Source organism: Falco naumanni, chromosome 17 (genome assembly GCF_017639655.2).
Source record: "Falco naumanni isolate bFalNau1 chromosome 17, bFalNau1.pat, whole genome shotgun sequence".
Taxonomy (NCBI): Eukaryota; Metazoa; Chordata; class Aves; order Falconiformes; family Falconidae; genus Falco; species Falco naumanni.
In genome coordinates this window covers 3,788,860-3,804,314 of record NC_054070.1, presented here as the reverse complement: position 1 = coordinate 3,804,314, position 15,455 = coordinate 3,788,860, and the positions used below count along the sequence as shown (strand labels likewise).

General features: G+C 49.7%; 1 protein-coding gene and 1 long non-coding RNA gene across 2 annotated transcripts in view; one reads left to right on the top strand and one right to left on the bottom strand.

Moving 5' to 3' along the window:
• Window positions 1-1,152: 1,152 nt before the first annotated feature.
• On the bottom strand, window positions 1,153-15,451 carry LOC121098637. Its single transcript, XR_005831310.1, has 4 exons — window positions 14,807-15,451; window positions 12,497-13,848; window positions 8,206-8,314; window positions 1,153-1,234 (listed from the first exon to the last, which is right to left on the bottom strand). It is a non-coding gene; the product is annotated as an uncharacterized LOC121098637 (long non-coding RNA).
• Window positions 13,718-15,455, top strand: part of APOBEC2 (apolipoprotein B mRNA editing enzyme catalytic subunit 2) — a 21,516-nt gene continuing 19,778 nt past the window's right edge. The window contains exon 1 of the mRNA XM_040616872.1: window positions 13,718-13,806. The gene's annotated coding sequence lies outside the window, so the exon portion shown is untranslated. The remainder of the gene's footprint in view (window positions 13,807-15,455) is intronic.

Sequence of the window (15,455 nt, the reverse complement as noted above, 5' to 3'; positions counted from 1 at the left end):
GGCTCCTCTCCTAATGCAGACAGCCCTCCTGGGCTGGAGACCAGCACCACGGGAGTCGCAGCGCCGTAGCCCTGAGCCCCCCGGAGCCTTCCCACCGTGGCTGGAGCAGGGAACTTGCCGGCATCGCTATCGCAGGACGGGCTGAGCGACCTGCTCCTCTATGGCACGGGGGTGGCCAAAGCGGGGCAGAGCCACCCTGCCCGGTGTCACCCCGAGAGCCCGGGGGGGGGGTGTCAGAGAGATCTCCAGGACAGCCCCTCCGCCCCCTGTAACAGAGGCATTCCTGACAGACAGCTGTCTAACCCGTTTTTAAAACCCTCCAGTATTGCCTCCCCGTATCGCTCGTTCCTACCTTGATCTTTACCTTCAGATAGATTTTTTTTTTTCTTCTCCTCAGTGCCCGTCCCTTGCTGCAGTTTAGGGTTGTTCCTGCACGTCCTGTGCGAGGCACAGGGACAGGACACCTTGCATCCTTGCATCCTTGCATCCTTGCATCCTTGCATCCTTGCATCCTTGCAGCTGCAGAGGCTTAGCAGGACCAGCCATAATTTAGTAACACTTAACGTCCCTCCTGTTCCTGCTGCTTTTAACGTAAGAATAGCAAACTTTTCAGCCTGTTCCCATATCGGGGTCTCTCTGTGCTTAGCATTTTGACCCTGCCTGTTTCTGCAGCATCCCTTTCCCTGGTGGAGTGCCCTGGCCTGTGCTTAATAGAAAGGCATTAAAATATTTTGCTGTAATATTCCTCTTCTATATAGCTCTGGTTTGGTTGCTTTATTTGTTGTAGCTGTTCTGAGCAGCACAAACCTCCCGTGGATTGTCTGTGCTCAGGTTTTGCGGCTGTGCTGACTCTCTCGGAGCAGCTGAACGCCTGCCTAGCTCATTTGTCCCCTTGCAAATGTATTTCTTGGCATTTATCCACACACAACTTCATTGACCATCACCTGTTTACCCATCTTGAGCAGATCTTGAGATTCCCTCAAGATCTCAAGACTCTTCTCTGGTGTGAGCACCAGTTTAGCCACATTAGCATCATCTGCAGTGGCCCATCCCCACTCCTTACCTTCTTTTCTGGGTGAAAACACCACCAGATGGAGCCTTTTTGCCACGATGAAAATGAACTGTTAATTGTTCTTCTCCTTTTCTTTTAATCAGCCACATTATTGGCACGTCACCGTCCTCTAAGCTGGTTCTCTGGTTTGGCTGTGTCTCCAGCAGGACTTTTTCAGAGGACCTTGGAAAGAAAACAATAGATCAGCTTTTATCCACTACTTTACCGACAGACTCCAAGAACTCTAAAAGATTGGAGAGAACTTTTGCTTGTACAAAAAGCCATGCTGTTTGTAATTTATTCTCATCTTCCAGATAAAGCGTTTCACCTTGCAATCCAAATCCAGCCGTAAGGCCAGCAGACTTTAAAGAAAGAACGTTTTTCAGCTTTAGGGTAGATGCTCAAGCCTTAGCAAAGTCTGTGATACCAGGACAGAGAAGAGAACTTTTAAAAATAGGTGCTGTAGCAAAGGAAAGTTTCCATTTTATCCGTTTTCTCAGGGGATTTGCAGGGAGGATCATCTCAGGATATCAGTATATTGTCTCCCCCTGCTCTCACCTCTCCCAGCCTTCCTGATGATGGTGACCAAGTGGAAAAAGGCTTGAACTGGGACTGTGAATGGGTGACTGGTCTGTAGTACTGTGTCCTGTCACTGGATGGCAACAGCACTGCGGGCACAGCCACCGGGGTGCTGGCTCCGAGGGCAGAGAGGGGCTGAGCTCCCACCCAAGGGGACACAAATCCCCTTCCCCATCCCCCTCTTTGGCCGGGTGACCTCGCTATCCATCCATCAGCTGTGGTCCGCGCACCCGGAGCGATGGGTGCGCACCGTGCCTGACCCGTAGCAAAGGCAGGCATCACTGGTTTGTACTGGAGTGCTGTCGGGGAGTGCTTTAGAGCAGCAAGAAGAGGCAGACCCAGGAGGAGAAGGCTTGGCCCTCCCCAGAAGCTGGTGCTCTCGGCAGGGTCGGTGGGCCCTCGGGGGAGCCGCAGCCGGTATCTACCTCGAAGCCCCACTTGGCAGAGCTTGGGCAGGGGGCGGACAGGGTACCACGGGCTACCCTGGCCGTGTGCATAAGGCTGTTGCTCTGGGACTGGCAGTGCCAGAAGCCATTTCTAAAAAAAAAAAAAAAAAAAAAAAAAAGAAAAAAAAGTACATTTTTGCTATAGAAGCAAGAGCTCTGAATAAAACTACAATCTTAGAATCAGCCCAGGCTTCCCTTATGGGGCTGAATCAGCCACTTGACTCTGCAGGGATAAAGCCCTGCGTGACTACAATATTTTTAACCAGTGTAAACGTCATTTAACCCCCATCCCAGTCACATATTGTGCCTCGTATGAAAGCAAGCCCTTGTGATGCACTGGATAGCAGGCTCTCCCTGCTGCCACCTTCCTCACTACCGTGATGCTACTCGGGCACCATGTGCCGGGGGCTTTAGCTTCTTCCCCTGGCGAGCAAGGGAAACAGGTGGGACGCCCTCAACTGGAAAATGAAGGTGGAAGATGAGGAGAAGTTTCCACTATGGCTGTTCCCAAGGAGAGGATTGTTCACGGAATCATTTGGGTTAGAAGGGAAGTCTCACCCCCACTCAAAGCAAGGCTACCTAAATCACTGCAGGGTTTGGTGGGTGGCTGCTGGGCAAGCTGGTTATTTTCCCAGTATCAGAGACCCAAGCTGGGGCTGCAACTGGGAAAGGACTGGCTCTCCGATGCCTACAGCTTAGCGCACCCACGGGTACCAGTGCCTGCCTGGTCCGCTCCTAGAGTGGAAAGGAAAAGGGACCAAAGAAAAAATTCTGCCATTTCCCTTCTCCACCCAGCCCCGCGATGGCTTCAGCATCACGGTGCCCAGAGAAGGCTGAGGTACACCCCAGAAGCAGCAAAGTGGGGTGCAGGCTGTCCAGTCCGCAGGGCTGGAGGAACCGTGCATGGATGCACGGCAGGGCAGGCGGTCACAGCCTCTGGGGGGGCACCGTGGTGCCTCCCCCGGCGTGGCAAGGGGTGCGGGAAGGGACAGGTACATTCGGTGAGGATCTCGTGGTGCAAGAGGCTGCCCCAGGAGAGGTGTTAAGGGAGCACAGCGCAGGGAATTGTCCAGACAGAAAACTTGGTTCAAGCAGAAGCATCTGTGTTCGGGAGGGTCGGCAGGAGAAATTAATCTGGGAGGTTATAACGGGTGCGTTGAAAAGGGGTGAGAGCCTGAAGGAAAATCTCCCTTTACTGAGCCTGTTCCTTCTGGATGGAGGAACCTGCCCGAGTTATTGCGCTGCCAGAACCACCTCTCCCTGGGACCCAGCCCCGAGCCATCCCAGCTGAACGTCGGGTGCTGGGGGGTGGCAGGGGCCAGCGCTGCCCCAGAGAAACCGGTCCCTTCACAGTCTGGACTGGTACCAGCCTACTCTGTGCGATGGGTTTTACACATATACTTGAAACCACACTAGCAATTCTGGTTCTTCCTTGCCTTTTTCACAGTATCGAAAAGTATATATTTCACACAGCTCCTTCCCCAGCTCCTCTCTCCACCCCTCCAGGAAGCCCCAGGTCTCTCCCAGCACTGCAGGAAGGGGACGGGGTATATGATGAAGCAATGAAGATGCTTTGCACTGACTCTGGAGGAGGGGGAAGATGACTGGTAAAGACCTTTTCTTTCCAGGGGGTGGGGAGGAGAGGAAGACTGCAGGCTGTCCCCGCAGCAGCAGGGAGATGGGGAACAAGCTCTGCCTGCAGACCAGCCTTTCCCCAGGGCAGGTCATTTGAAACGGCAGGCAGAGGGGCTGTGTGAAACACTGCGGGTTGCTTTTACCTGGAAAAAAAAAAAAAAAAAACCAAGCCCAAACAACGTTTCTTTCACAAATATTCTGTTTTTAAATGATATAATATATATATATATTATATGTGAAAATAAAAATGGTACATGCAGTGCAAACTTTTCCTGGCTGTGCTGAGGGTTTTCTTCCAGAAGCCGTGCTCCCGTGGGATGCTCTGGGTGGCTCTTGGGTGCATTATAGATCCCCCTGCACAAATTTGTACAAGGTATTTAATCTCAGTTGCCCCATTAGTTTAAGGATACCGGCCCTTCTTACGCTTTTTGTAGTTGGAGACCTAGACAGGGAGAGAAACCTGCCGCTGGAGCTTGCTTTGCCATCCCTGAGAAACAGATGTAGATAATGTAGAGAACCCAGTAGATGCTGCAGGGGTGAGAGGTGCAGGTTACACTGTAGTAACCTGCTCTCTGAGCAGCTGCTCGACCCACCTAGGAGTTAAGGATCCACTCTCCGATGTGTCCACACCTGCCCAGCAGGAAACAGTAAGGATAGGAAATGGCAAAGGGAAAAATCCTTTACGGAGGAGTACGGCAGGGTTGTCACCTGCCATAAAACACTGCACCAAGGGAAAGGGACACGTGTGTTCTTACCAGAAAAGCCCAACAGGTAGAAGATGGGGAGGTGCTGCCGCTGCCCTGGGTGGGGATGGAGCCGTGCCTCCTGCTAACAGCTCCAGCTGAGCGCATGGGGAACTCGCGCTGCTAACTGGGACCGGGGCTGGCACGAAGCTGGGAAGCTGGTGCTTCTGCACCAGTCACTGCCCTGGGCTGCCTTCCGCAACCACCAGCCCAGGTCCAAGGCCACTTCCAGCTGCTCTCTTCCCACATCCCAGGATCGGGCACGAGCTCATACCAAGCTGCCCTCCCTCCCTTCCTTGCACTGCTCTCCTTCACTCTGCTCCAAACCTTGCTGCTTGCCAGACTTCTCAGCCCTTTGCAGGACCAGTCTGGGTGCCGGTATCCACCAACCATTCCTACCAGCACTGCCGAGCTCCATCAGGGAGCTGTAATTAGGGGAACAGGAGGCTTTAACACCACTGGGTAGTGTCTGGCAGCTGGGACCATGTGTCTTCTTAATGAGCACGCTCCTCACTAATAAGCACAGACACACACACCCTGTGCTAACAGCTCCCCCCCCCCGTTGTCCCCACCTGCAGCCACTTCTGCTGATGCCTTCCCACCTCCTGTCACTACAGCACTGGCTTTTGGGGCTGGGATGAACCCCCCCAGTCGAGCCCCAGCCTCTTGGTCACTGGTTGTGGTGGGAGCAACGAGCCCAGGGCAGCCCCGGTGACCAGTCAGGGGAGATGCTGTCTCCATCAGTCCTTGCTGATGAACACGGAGCATCCTTCCAGTTTCCCTGTCCCCCCTCAATAAGGATCTGTTCTGGTGGGGAGAAGGAGCAGAGTGGGCGGTGGCAGGACGGATGGGACCCGTAGGACGCTGCGGTGTACCAGGGGTGGCTCTGCCTCGTCAGCATGCAGAGCAGCGCAGCTGTCAGCGTTCAGCCAGCTTAGCGATGAATCCAAGTGACTCCACAGCTCCCGGCCACTGCTCTGTCCCATCCCACGTCATTGCAAATGAGTCTGTCTATCCAAGGGAGCAATGACAGCTTCGTGCCATTGCCCTTCATGCTCCCTCGGCGCCTGGGTTTGCAATTTCTACCTCTGAATGCCAATCAGTTAAAACAAGCGAGGAGATTCAGAGAGCAGGATGCCTGCTGGGGTGGTCTGGGACCAGCAGGTGCCCGAGGGCCTGAACTCAGGCCATGCCCGTTTTCTGCGGAATTAATCCTGGGGAATGTGTATGGGAGTGTTGGGAGAGGGAGAGGAGCTGAAGGCTCTGGTTATAAATTGCTGTAGAAGCAGCAGGGGCTCAGGCTTTCCACGCAATCAGCCAGCAGCAGATTAAGCATCGGAATCTGAATAAATATTTACCGGCTCGTTCCTGGGTCTCTATAAATAGCTGTACGCCACAGTTGCCAGTTGGTACTTTGGGACCATCGCAGTGAGATTGGAGCAAGATGAGAGTATTCCCAGTCACGCAATCTCGCACGTACCCGGCTGACCCGATGCTCTGCACACAAAAACACTGCCAAAGCTCCGGCCCTTGCTGTCCCTGCCTCTCCGTGCAAATAAAGGTTAAACTTTAACAGAAGATAAATGGCCCTAATTAAAGAGCCAGCTGCTCCTGTAATCCACTTTGTGTCCTGCCCCAAAACCAGATCGAGCTCCTAATTAAATTACCAAAAAAAAAATAATATTAAGGCCACAATATTATTGAAGTATTTGCCTTTGGCCATTCGAATAGAATTGACCCTAAACCAGAATCCAAGATCTGGGAGCGATCTAGATCTAGATCTGGTACTTGAGACAAGTGACCTTATGTCTCAAACTGGGTCAAACTCTGACCCACCCTGAGTCCTGCAGAAATAAAAGTTTTTCTAGTGAACTTCCAGGATATGAAATGAGAGTGGGAAATCACGCTTGTTTTTATTATCTTCGTATTTGAAACAAAAATCCTTGACTCCCAGGCAGGTTTCCTTCATTTGGCATGTGTTTGAGGATTCTCAGCCCCTGGCTACGATTCAGCACGCTGTCATTGCCGTGTCAGGGACACGCTCCCTCTCGGGGGCTTGGTCACCTCCATTCATCTCACGCATCATTTCTGCCACTGCTATCTGGGATTCCACATGGGACCTGGCTGCATCGCCACAAAACGAAGTGAAGGAAACAGGCTTTGATCTCCCAGCTGAAAGGGGAACGCGTGCAGCCGTGAAACCCCTTGATTGACGTGAACCGACACTGGCACCTCCGACAGCGCGAGCGCCTTTGTGGCTCGCAGCAAACAGGTCGCTAAGCCAGCGGGTTTTTCCATCCTGAGAATTGGCAGCCAGAGATGCAGCCTTCTCCAGTTTATTCCTTATTCCCAGATCTCCCTGACATTCCCTGAACAATCTCCATGCATCATGGTGGTCTGGGCAAATTCAGCCCTGGAGGTCCATCTATCAGTGAGCAAGCGGAGCAAGATGAGCTTGTTCCAGCAGACACAGAATCACGGAATCGTTTAGGTTGGAAAAGACCTTTGAGATCAAGTCCAACCGTTATCCGTGGATGAAGCTGGGCTCTGCTCTGCTTTCCTGGCAGTCATACAGCTTTCTGGATCAAAGCTGGAGGCTGGCCACATAGCAAGAGCTCTGACACAGCAATTTCATGTCTGCGCTCAATATACCATTTAGACGTATCCTTATCATCAGATGGCTGTGGGGAATACTGCAGTAATCCAATGCCCTTGGATAGATCTGTGTTGTAAAGGAGCAACCTCTTCCATTGCAGTTAGAAGACTTGATTCAGCACAAAGCAAGCAAGAAATACAGTTTTCCACTTACACCAGTCTTTGAAGGAGACCAAACCATAACCCTGTCTTTATACAAGTAGCATTTCTAATTCCAAACTCCCTCTCTCCAAAAACGCCCTCACATTTGCTAGAACCATGCCTCTGCCCATCAACCTGTTCACCAGAATAGCCAGGGGAAGCTCCCTGGCATTTACCATGTGCTGGGTGTGCTCGTCCGGGGGGATTTACACCTGGGATTTTAGGTGGGGTTGTTCTACACTGACTCTGCAGAACCTGCACCAAAGGTCAGAAAGCTGAAACTGGATGAGGTCCGCATGGCTCGGGTGACACCCTCTGTGAACTCCACAGCAGCACTCAGTTGGCATGGGATGTTTCACAATCCTTTTTTCCTTGCAATCTTCTTGCAAGTATCTGCAGCTGAACGCTGACAACGTGTGTAATGGCCACGGCTCGGCTGAGCTTCCTCAAAAACAAAGCAATCCTACCATGAAGGCACCAAGGCTTTGCTGAGGCAGCAGGACACTTTCCTAAGAAGAAATGCATCATGTAGCAGTGGGGACATGTGAGTGAGGGAAAGGCTGACCCACAAAGACAGCAAAAATCTGGCACCCGACAGACTTTGAGCCTTGTCTTTAAAGCAATTCATAGATGCTCGGGTTTATTTGCCAGCAGTGCTGCACCCCCGTCTTTGTTATTCCCTGATGCAGATGATGTCAGGGGAAAATGCAACCGAGCATCATTCCCAGCAGAAGCGCTGTGCTTCATCCCCTACAGCTGGCAACTCTTCTGATGCTAAACGGTGATGTTGATGCTCCTGCAGAAGGCTTTTCTGTGGCAGGTTTGTGGGGACCATCGCTGCCAAGGGCGAAGCCACCACAATCAAGAACCGTCTCAGATGCTGAGGAACTGACCTTCCGAGCCCCCAGAGAAGGCCATCAGGAATGGGTACTGCATTTCTCCTGTGATTCCCTACCTGGAAGATGCTCAGATGTGAAGTATCTGCTGTCCTTCACAACCGGCTGCAGCCTTCAGGAGAAGGTGCTGCAAGAGGCAAGAGTCACCTTGCTCACATGCCTCTACATCTGGGGAAAAAAATAAAGGAAAAAAAAAAAAGATGGGCTTGTTATGACTCGCTAACAAAACAACAACAAAAAAGGAGGTCCTACATAAGAATAACACCAAGGTGAGAGCTATTAACTCAAGAAAATGATGTGCACTTCAAAACAAATAAATGAAAAAACCCCAACATTTGTCATATCTTCCAAATGTTGTCGTTCCTCTTCCTTTAACGGAAACCTTGGTTTTCTGCAGAATCTCTATCTTTATTTTCCCTCTTCTAGGAATTCCTGCTGGTCCCTGTGTTCATTCACCTTTTCACTTTCTATTTCTGCTGAGACTGAAGAAACACACAAGAAAAACATAGGTTTTCTCCTAACAAAACCTTCTCAAAGCACTTGTTTTGATGCATTTTGGCAGATTCAAAATGATCAGCAAAAACATTTAGACCAAAAAGAAGTCACGGATGTCCTCCCTCCTAGTAAAAAGGGCAAGTCCCTTAAAAGAACAACAAAAATACTCTGATAGAAGTTTCTTGGCCGATCTCATCTTAGGCTGAAATGTCTAAGAAATGCAGCTTTAGAGGGAACGGTGCAGGTCTTGTGGAGGCCTTGAATTAACAAATTAGTGCGGAAAACTCCTTCCACTGAAAATCCAAGACAGCTGGTCCCTTTCTTCATAATCGCCAGCAATAACCTCGCAGGCTATACCGGTGCTTTCCCTAATACCTGGAACAAAGGTTGTTTCTAGTTTTTGTGCTTCCTGAGCTCTGGGCAAGCCAAGGGCTTGACAGATTCCCCAAACCTGGAAAAGCCCGTGGGAAAGACCCTGACCTCCTCCCACTGCTGGCTCAGCAGTGCTTATAAATCCCTCGGGAGGCATCTGCAGGAAAGGGCTGTGCCATCCCACTCCAGGAATAAGAGGCATCCAGTCTCCTAAAGTTCACCATCCACTGCCCGTGACCAGTGCTTGCCTTCTTTTCCCAGTTCACTGCCTGAACCACCTGGGTGGGGAAACATCCCCGAGTTTTCCTTACGGTCACAGAAAGCACAGTTAAGGGTCCAGAGGTCATCTGCTGCTTTTTTAAGACCTCAGGGTGGTAAGCGCTGCCCCTCAGTTTCTGGTTTTCCTCTGAAAGTCCCAGCAGGAAAACCCTCTCCTCAATTTTTTCATAACTGGTGAACGTCGTGCCCTCACTACAAAGCCTTGCCTGGCTGGAAAACTGCACCAGGGTAATTTAGGGCACATCAGCACATGAAAGTGAACTTGATTTAAGTGAGAGCATCATTTGAAACTGCAATAGCTTTTCTCAATTAACTCTGCATGGTGAAAAGACCTTGAAAAGCATTTTAAACTTCTATATTAAGGCATTAGAAAATCCTTTGTGAACACTATTTTTCTGGCTCACTTTAAACCTGATCCCCCCGCCTGACATTAATACAAGGGTTGTGATCATGCAACCACAGAACTAAGCAGCCGAGTTGTGATAACACTTCACCCACTGCAATACAGCACCCTGCCAGTGGCTTTGTGTCATTTCTGCAGCTTGGTTTGTTGGTTGTTTTTTTTTTTTTTTTTGGCTGAGGCAAGGGCTAAGTCCTGAGACAAAAATCCAGCCCTTGGCATCCCCAGGTAGCATCCTGGCCGTGCCAGCAGCCCAGCATCCTACGTGCACCATGCAGTACCAATGGACGACACAGCACGGCATGGTCAGGGGTACCAGAGTTTCATGCTCTCGCCGCTTAGTCTGCTGCAGGTCACAATTAGTGCTAACAAGGACTCTGGTAAAGCTGGTACGACTGGTCACGGCAGTTGAAGGCAAAATATTTTATGTCACGTTAGTGCTGGGCTGGGTCTGTGCATGTGGTTAATTAAAAAGGCTCAGCTAGAGAGTGGTAATTTGTTAAGCTGCATAACCTAATTGCTTGCAATCATCTGCCTGCCCCCACACTAAGCTACTCCTAACATGAAAGAAGGCGTTGAACCGTGTCCGTTAAAATTTATTCTTTTGGCTACTGAGGTGCAACTTCTGCGTGCAGATAAGAGCGAAGCATTCCCCCGGCGGTTATCGCCTGCAGGCAGTTCCGCACGCCAGCCCTCACCGGCCCTGCTGCTGACAAACAACCAGCCCCACGGCAAGGTCCAGCATCCAACATTTCCCTCAAAACTCAGCCGGAGCTTCCAGCTTGACCACTGGGATGCAGAGACCCCAGCCCCGGGGGAGCCAGGCGAGCCCCGCGGCTGGGGTGCACCCGGTCCTCCCCGCGGGCAGAGGGAAATCAAAGGCTGAGCCCTAAAAAATTAAGGAGTTTTTTTTCTGCTCTTCACCTCCCAACCGAATTTATTCCTGCAATTAGCTGTCATCAGCCAGCACCGAGACAGCATCTTGCGCCTTACAGCGGAGCCACTGCCCCAGCGCATCCAGACGCAGCGGTGTCCTGCGGCCGGCACCCGGTAACACACTGAACACTGGACTTTACTCCCCAAAAAGATCTGTTTTAAAATCCCCTCTAGCGGACAGATTGTGGAAATTCAAGCGGTTGAATTTCAAGTTGAATTCAAGTTCAACTCAGCCATCCACATCCAAGTTCTGAGGGACTGGGAGCCACTGGCCAGCCCAGGGCCACTTCAGCCCAGGCAGAAAAAAACCCAATTGACCAGCTGGAAATTCCTACAGCATTTCATATTACCCAGAATTTTTATTTCAACATAACTGAAAACTTTTAAAAGACAAGCTTTTATTCATTAGAAATAAAACTAGGGGATTTTTAATCTTTGAAAAATGGCTTTTCAGAGAGAGAAATGCAATGTTTTATTCTGCAGTGTCGAGGCTGGCAGGTTGGAGTTGCTCAGGAGAAGGTGACGGCCACGGAGGCTCCTCCTCGGCCACGGCCGTGTCCTTTGTGGCACTCGGCGGGCATGCTCACGCTCTCCTCAGTGCCACAGGACGAGTTTATTGCCGATGTAAATCAGAGAAGCTCCGCTGGCTTCCGAGGAGCACTGCAGATTTATGCCAGGAGCTGACCCGGCATCTCTATTTTCAAAACTAGGGCAGATTGAAATATGCTGTTTTTCAATAATATATTCAGGTTAACAGGGCTTTTATATTTGGGCAATTAATCTTGCATAGACTGAGAACCTCTTGGGACAACGTGCAAAGGTTGCTAAGAAGAAGAAAACAAACAGTTGTGTAACTCAGTTCCCCCATGTCTTTTTTTTTTTTTTTTTTTTTTTTTTTACATGAAAACACATTGCAGCGATATGGCAGCGATCCGAAAACCCAGCAGTAATATTACTTGAATAATCCGAAGCATACCAAGACACAGGATCGAAAACATTTTACCAAGAGGTAGTATTACCTCATCTTGTAAAATGATTCAAACCAGAAATATTGAGACATAAATCTGAGGTAACAGAGGAAAACCAATATTGTGATAGAGAAACTCTTTCCGGATTCTTGCAGGACTCTCCCCCCCCCCCAGCCCATGGCGTGTGCTCACACGCAGGATGGGGCACGCACACACGCCTGGCTCCGTCACCGTGTCCACGCACGTCCTTGTAGTAGATCTGAAACCACCCTGGCTCCCAGTACTGATCCCTGGCTGGTGCCACAAGACTTCCCAGACCTGGTCCTTGCCTTTCTGGCCCCCTCCCGCTGCCCAGCAGCCCTCCTGCCATCTGCCAGCATCTTCAGCTCAATGACCACCTACTGAACCCCGTAGCAGGGGCTCTTCTGGCCTTCAGACGACCCAGGGGGACCGTATCTTCTTGCCCAGGGCACAGACACCTGCCCAGGCAATGGCATCCACCTGCTGTCATCCACTTTGGGCAAATTTGTTATGTATTATCCCATTTTTCCACACATCTCCATATCCTCTTATATCCACACACCTCCATATCCTTTCACATCCTTCATAACCTTCATACCTTTACCCCTTTCTTTGCTCTAAAGCTCGTCTAGGACCAATACCCGACTTTTAGGCCTGTAATCACCTCTGCTATTTTTTTCTTCTTTGCATCTGCTATTCCCCAGTCACGCAGCAGCATCCCAGCTTCACAGATTCACCGAGATCCGTGTGATTTGTCCCTTAGTTTTTAATTCTTCCAGCATTATTACACCCTAGACCAGCCTGGGAATACAACTGCTACATGTCAAGCAAACCGGTAATCGTGGGTTTGTGCTCAAGCCTGGGGAGAGAAATACTTACCAGCTAAAAAATGTGGAATTGTTTGCTTCCTGACCAAGTTGCCTAAGCCTGGGGAAGGTTTTGCTACCCAGCGATCTGCACCACGACCGCTTCAGCCGAGAAGTGGCCAACTGCAATGGAAACCATCCAGTCACATATAGTAGCCGCATCGTTGCACGACAGAAGTTTCCGATCGCAAATAGCAACGGACTCTGAAGGAATACGCGGATGGCTACAGCTTGATTAATGAGTGCTGCATCTGTTATTTCAAAGTGGCAATTACACTGTATAAACACACCACTGCAATAGCAGTGCATTGATTTATGCTAGCTGAAAATCTGTCCCTTTACATCGTTTTTTACTTTCTTTCCTCCTCCCACAAAAAATAATTTCCTTCTGAGCCCAATAAAACAGAAGATCTCATTGATTCTGTGTTATAACAGTTATATTGCATTCTGCTAGGAGCCAGAAATTCTGCTTCTGGCCATGAAATTCAGGTAATGACCCATAAATGAAGTAAATTAGTGTTTCATTTCCCATCCCTTGCAGACAGCTTACTGATGGAAATTGATTTCTAGCTTTTTTCTTTTTCATTGAACATGCTTGTGCAATGTCTTTATTTTAGATTCAAGTGGTTTCCAGTGAATTTTAGCCAAAAGGCTAGTGCGCGGGCGACCACCGAAAGCATCTGGTTAATCACTGTTGTGTTAAACAGCGCACGGGGGACTGGCACGGCAGGGATACCCTCGCACATCCAGCAGGCTCCTCCTGCCCTGCTCACAGCCACCGACACGCTCTGGGATAGATCCTCGCATGGGGTAGAGCAGCAGAGCTTGCATCCATGGAACACGCACGGAAATCCTGCTGTTATGGACCTGATCCCTTATGCAACGGGGATGGGATGTCCATGTGAGAAATGACCCTGTTCATTTGTCCGCAACACGCTTTAGTTTTTACTTTTGCCTGCCCAAAGCACTCGCAGGCGGGTGAAAGGGTGCTCCTCTGCCACCCTCCACGAGATGCTGGTCCTCAACCCCAGCCAAGAGCCTCAGATGTCCCATCTCGATGGTGCCTGGACCAGAAGCGGGTCCTGCCCTCCGCCCCTTGCTCAACCACCGCCAAAGCCCCTGAAATCCTCGCCCAGCGTGGGCTCTCTTGTGTAATCTCATCCAGCCACCGGCACGCACACACACCCTTTTTTTTCCTGCTATTTAGGTAAAACTGAGCCAACAATTTCTTCATTGTATAGCAGCACCCGCACTGCAGGCAGAAGCTGGCCTTGGATGTCCAACCCTTTTCCTTTGCGAGGGAGAGGAAGGCAGTAAGAGACGGTAAGGTTCTTTACAGCTCCTACCCCGTTAAGTTCTTAACAGCTGCAAGAAGAAATAAGGTTTTATAACAGTGTTGTGTTATTTTCAACCCTCAGTTGCTTCCGCAGTCAATCAGGTTAATCTGGCAACTACAAAGGGGTTGGGAGGAGGGAAAAATCTACTTTTCCCATATTACTTTTCCAAAGTACTATAGAGGAACCTGAACTCAGCTGGTGCTGTTTTATTGAGACTTTAAAAGCAAGGGCTAACAGCTTTAATTTTTTGCTCAGTGTTCGGTTGATTTTCTGGTTCTGTAGACACTTTAATAGCACTATAAATTGTCTGGTAAAGGAATTGTTAGTTAGAGACGGTGTCTGCCGTATTTGTTCCTCAGTGACATGTAAATTGGCTTGTACTGCTGCCATGCGTTTCTAAAGATGAATGCTTCATAGCACGATGATAATAATAACAATTAGCATAGGATATAGCAAAGCGTTAATTGTGAATTAAAATCCCGAACAGAGATGCCTGTGCAGATCGGTCCCTTCCCCGTGCTCCCTGTCTCTGAACAGCGCTCGGAGTGCCAGGGCCGTTCCCGAGGCGAGGAAATATTCTGTGCCTGCTCTTCTCTTCCTGCACTGCTAAAAGCCAGTCCTTGCCGAGTGCATTCGCCCAGGTGCACTGTGCACTTCTGCTGACAGCACAAAACTGCCGTGCCCCTGGTGAATCCTCTGCCTTATCCCTGGTGAATGCTAATTTGGGTTTAATTCCTTAATGGATCAACAGGGAAGGCAAACATAGAGACCAAAGGAAGGAGGACAAACGACAGGCAGGTTCCAAGCCCTACAGAGAATAACGGCAGGGGAAGAGAGGGGACAGAGAATGAAATGCTAGCTGTTACCCTGAACACAGCTGTCTTGTGCGGAAGCATAACGTAATTATTAAAGTGAAAGTTCCTTCCTTTTTACGCAAGAGGAAGACCATGAGGAAATTAAGACGCTACTGTTGTGCCTCAGCTTACCTGTTTGCAGAGGTGAGAATCCACCTCCGCCTGCTGGGGCTGCAGGGAGGATTCAACAAGGTTCATTAAAATCTGCTGTAAGGATGCTGTCTTGTTGTAGACTCATTTAAAATATAAAGGCATGGTGAAAAATTAGACAAAGTCAGAATGGACGGGGTTTTCCCGGGATGATCTGTCTGGGTTTTCATATTGAGAATAGCATGCAGAGGGGAGAGAACAGCTCTGCTGAGATGCACAGCCTCCGTGAACGTACGTTACAGTTTGTGTGCTGTCCGGCTTAGGCATTTGGGGGAGGAATGATAAAAGTAACTGCAGTCTTGTCTTCTACAAATACAACCACCTTAGCTGAACCCTGCCACACAAATACTGAAATACGAACTGAAATGAAAAGCCATGAAATACCAGGGAGGAGCTACTTTGCTGGGCGGATCAGGAAAAATGTACCTGTGATAGAAATAATTACCTTTATTTCAGAGATCGGGAGATGGGCAGAGGGCAGCCAGCTGCAGAGCTGAATGCAACACTAAATACTTGCATTTCGCTTTAGAGACTGAAGTGGAATATGGACAATCAGAGAAAAAGCTTGAAAGATCAAAGTAGGGAAAAATGTCTTTTTAAAATGATAATCAATTATTATTTTTTAACTCGC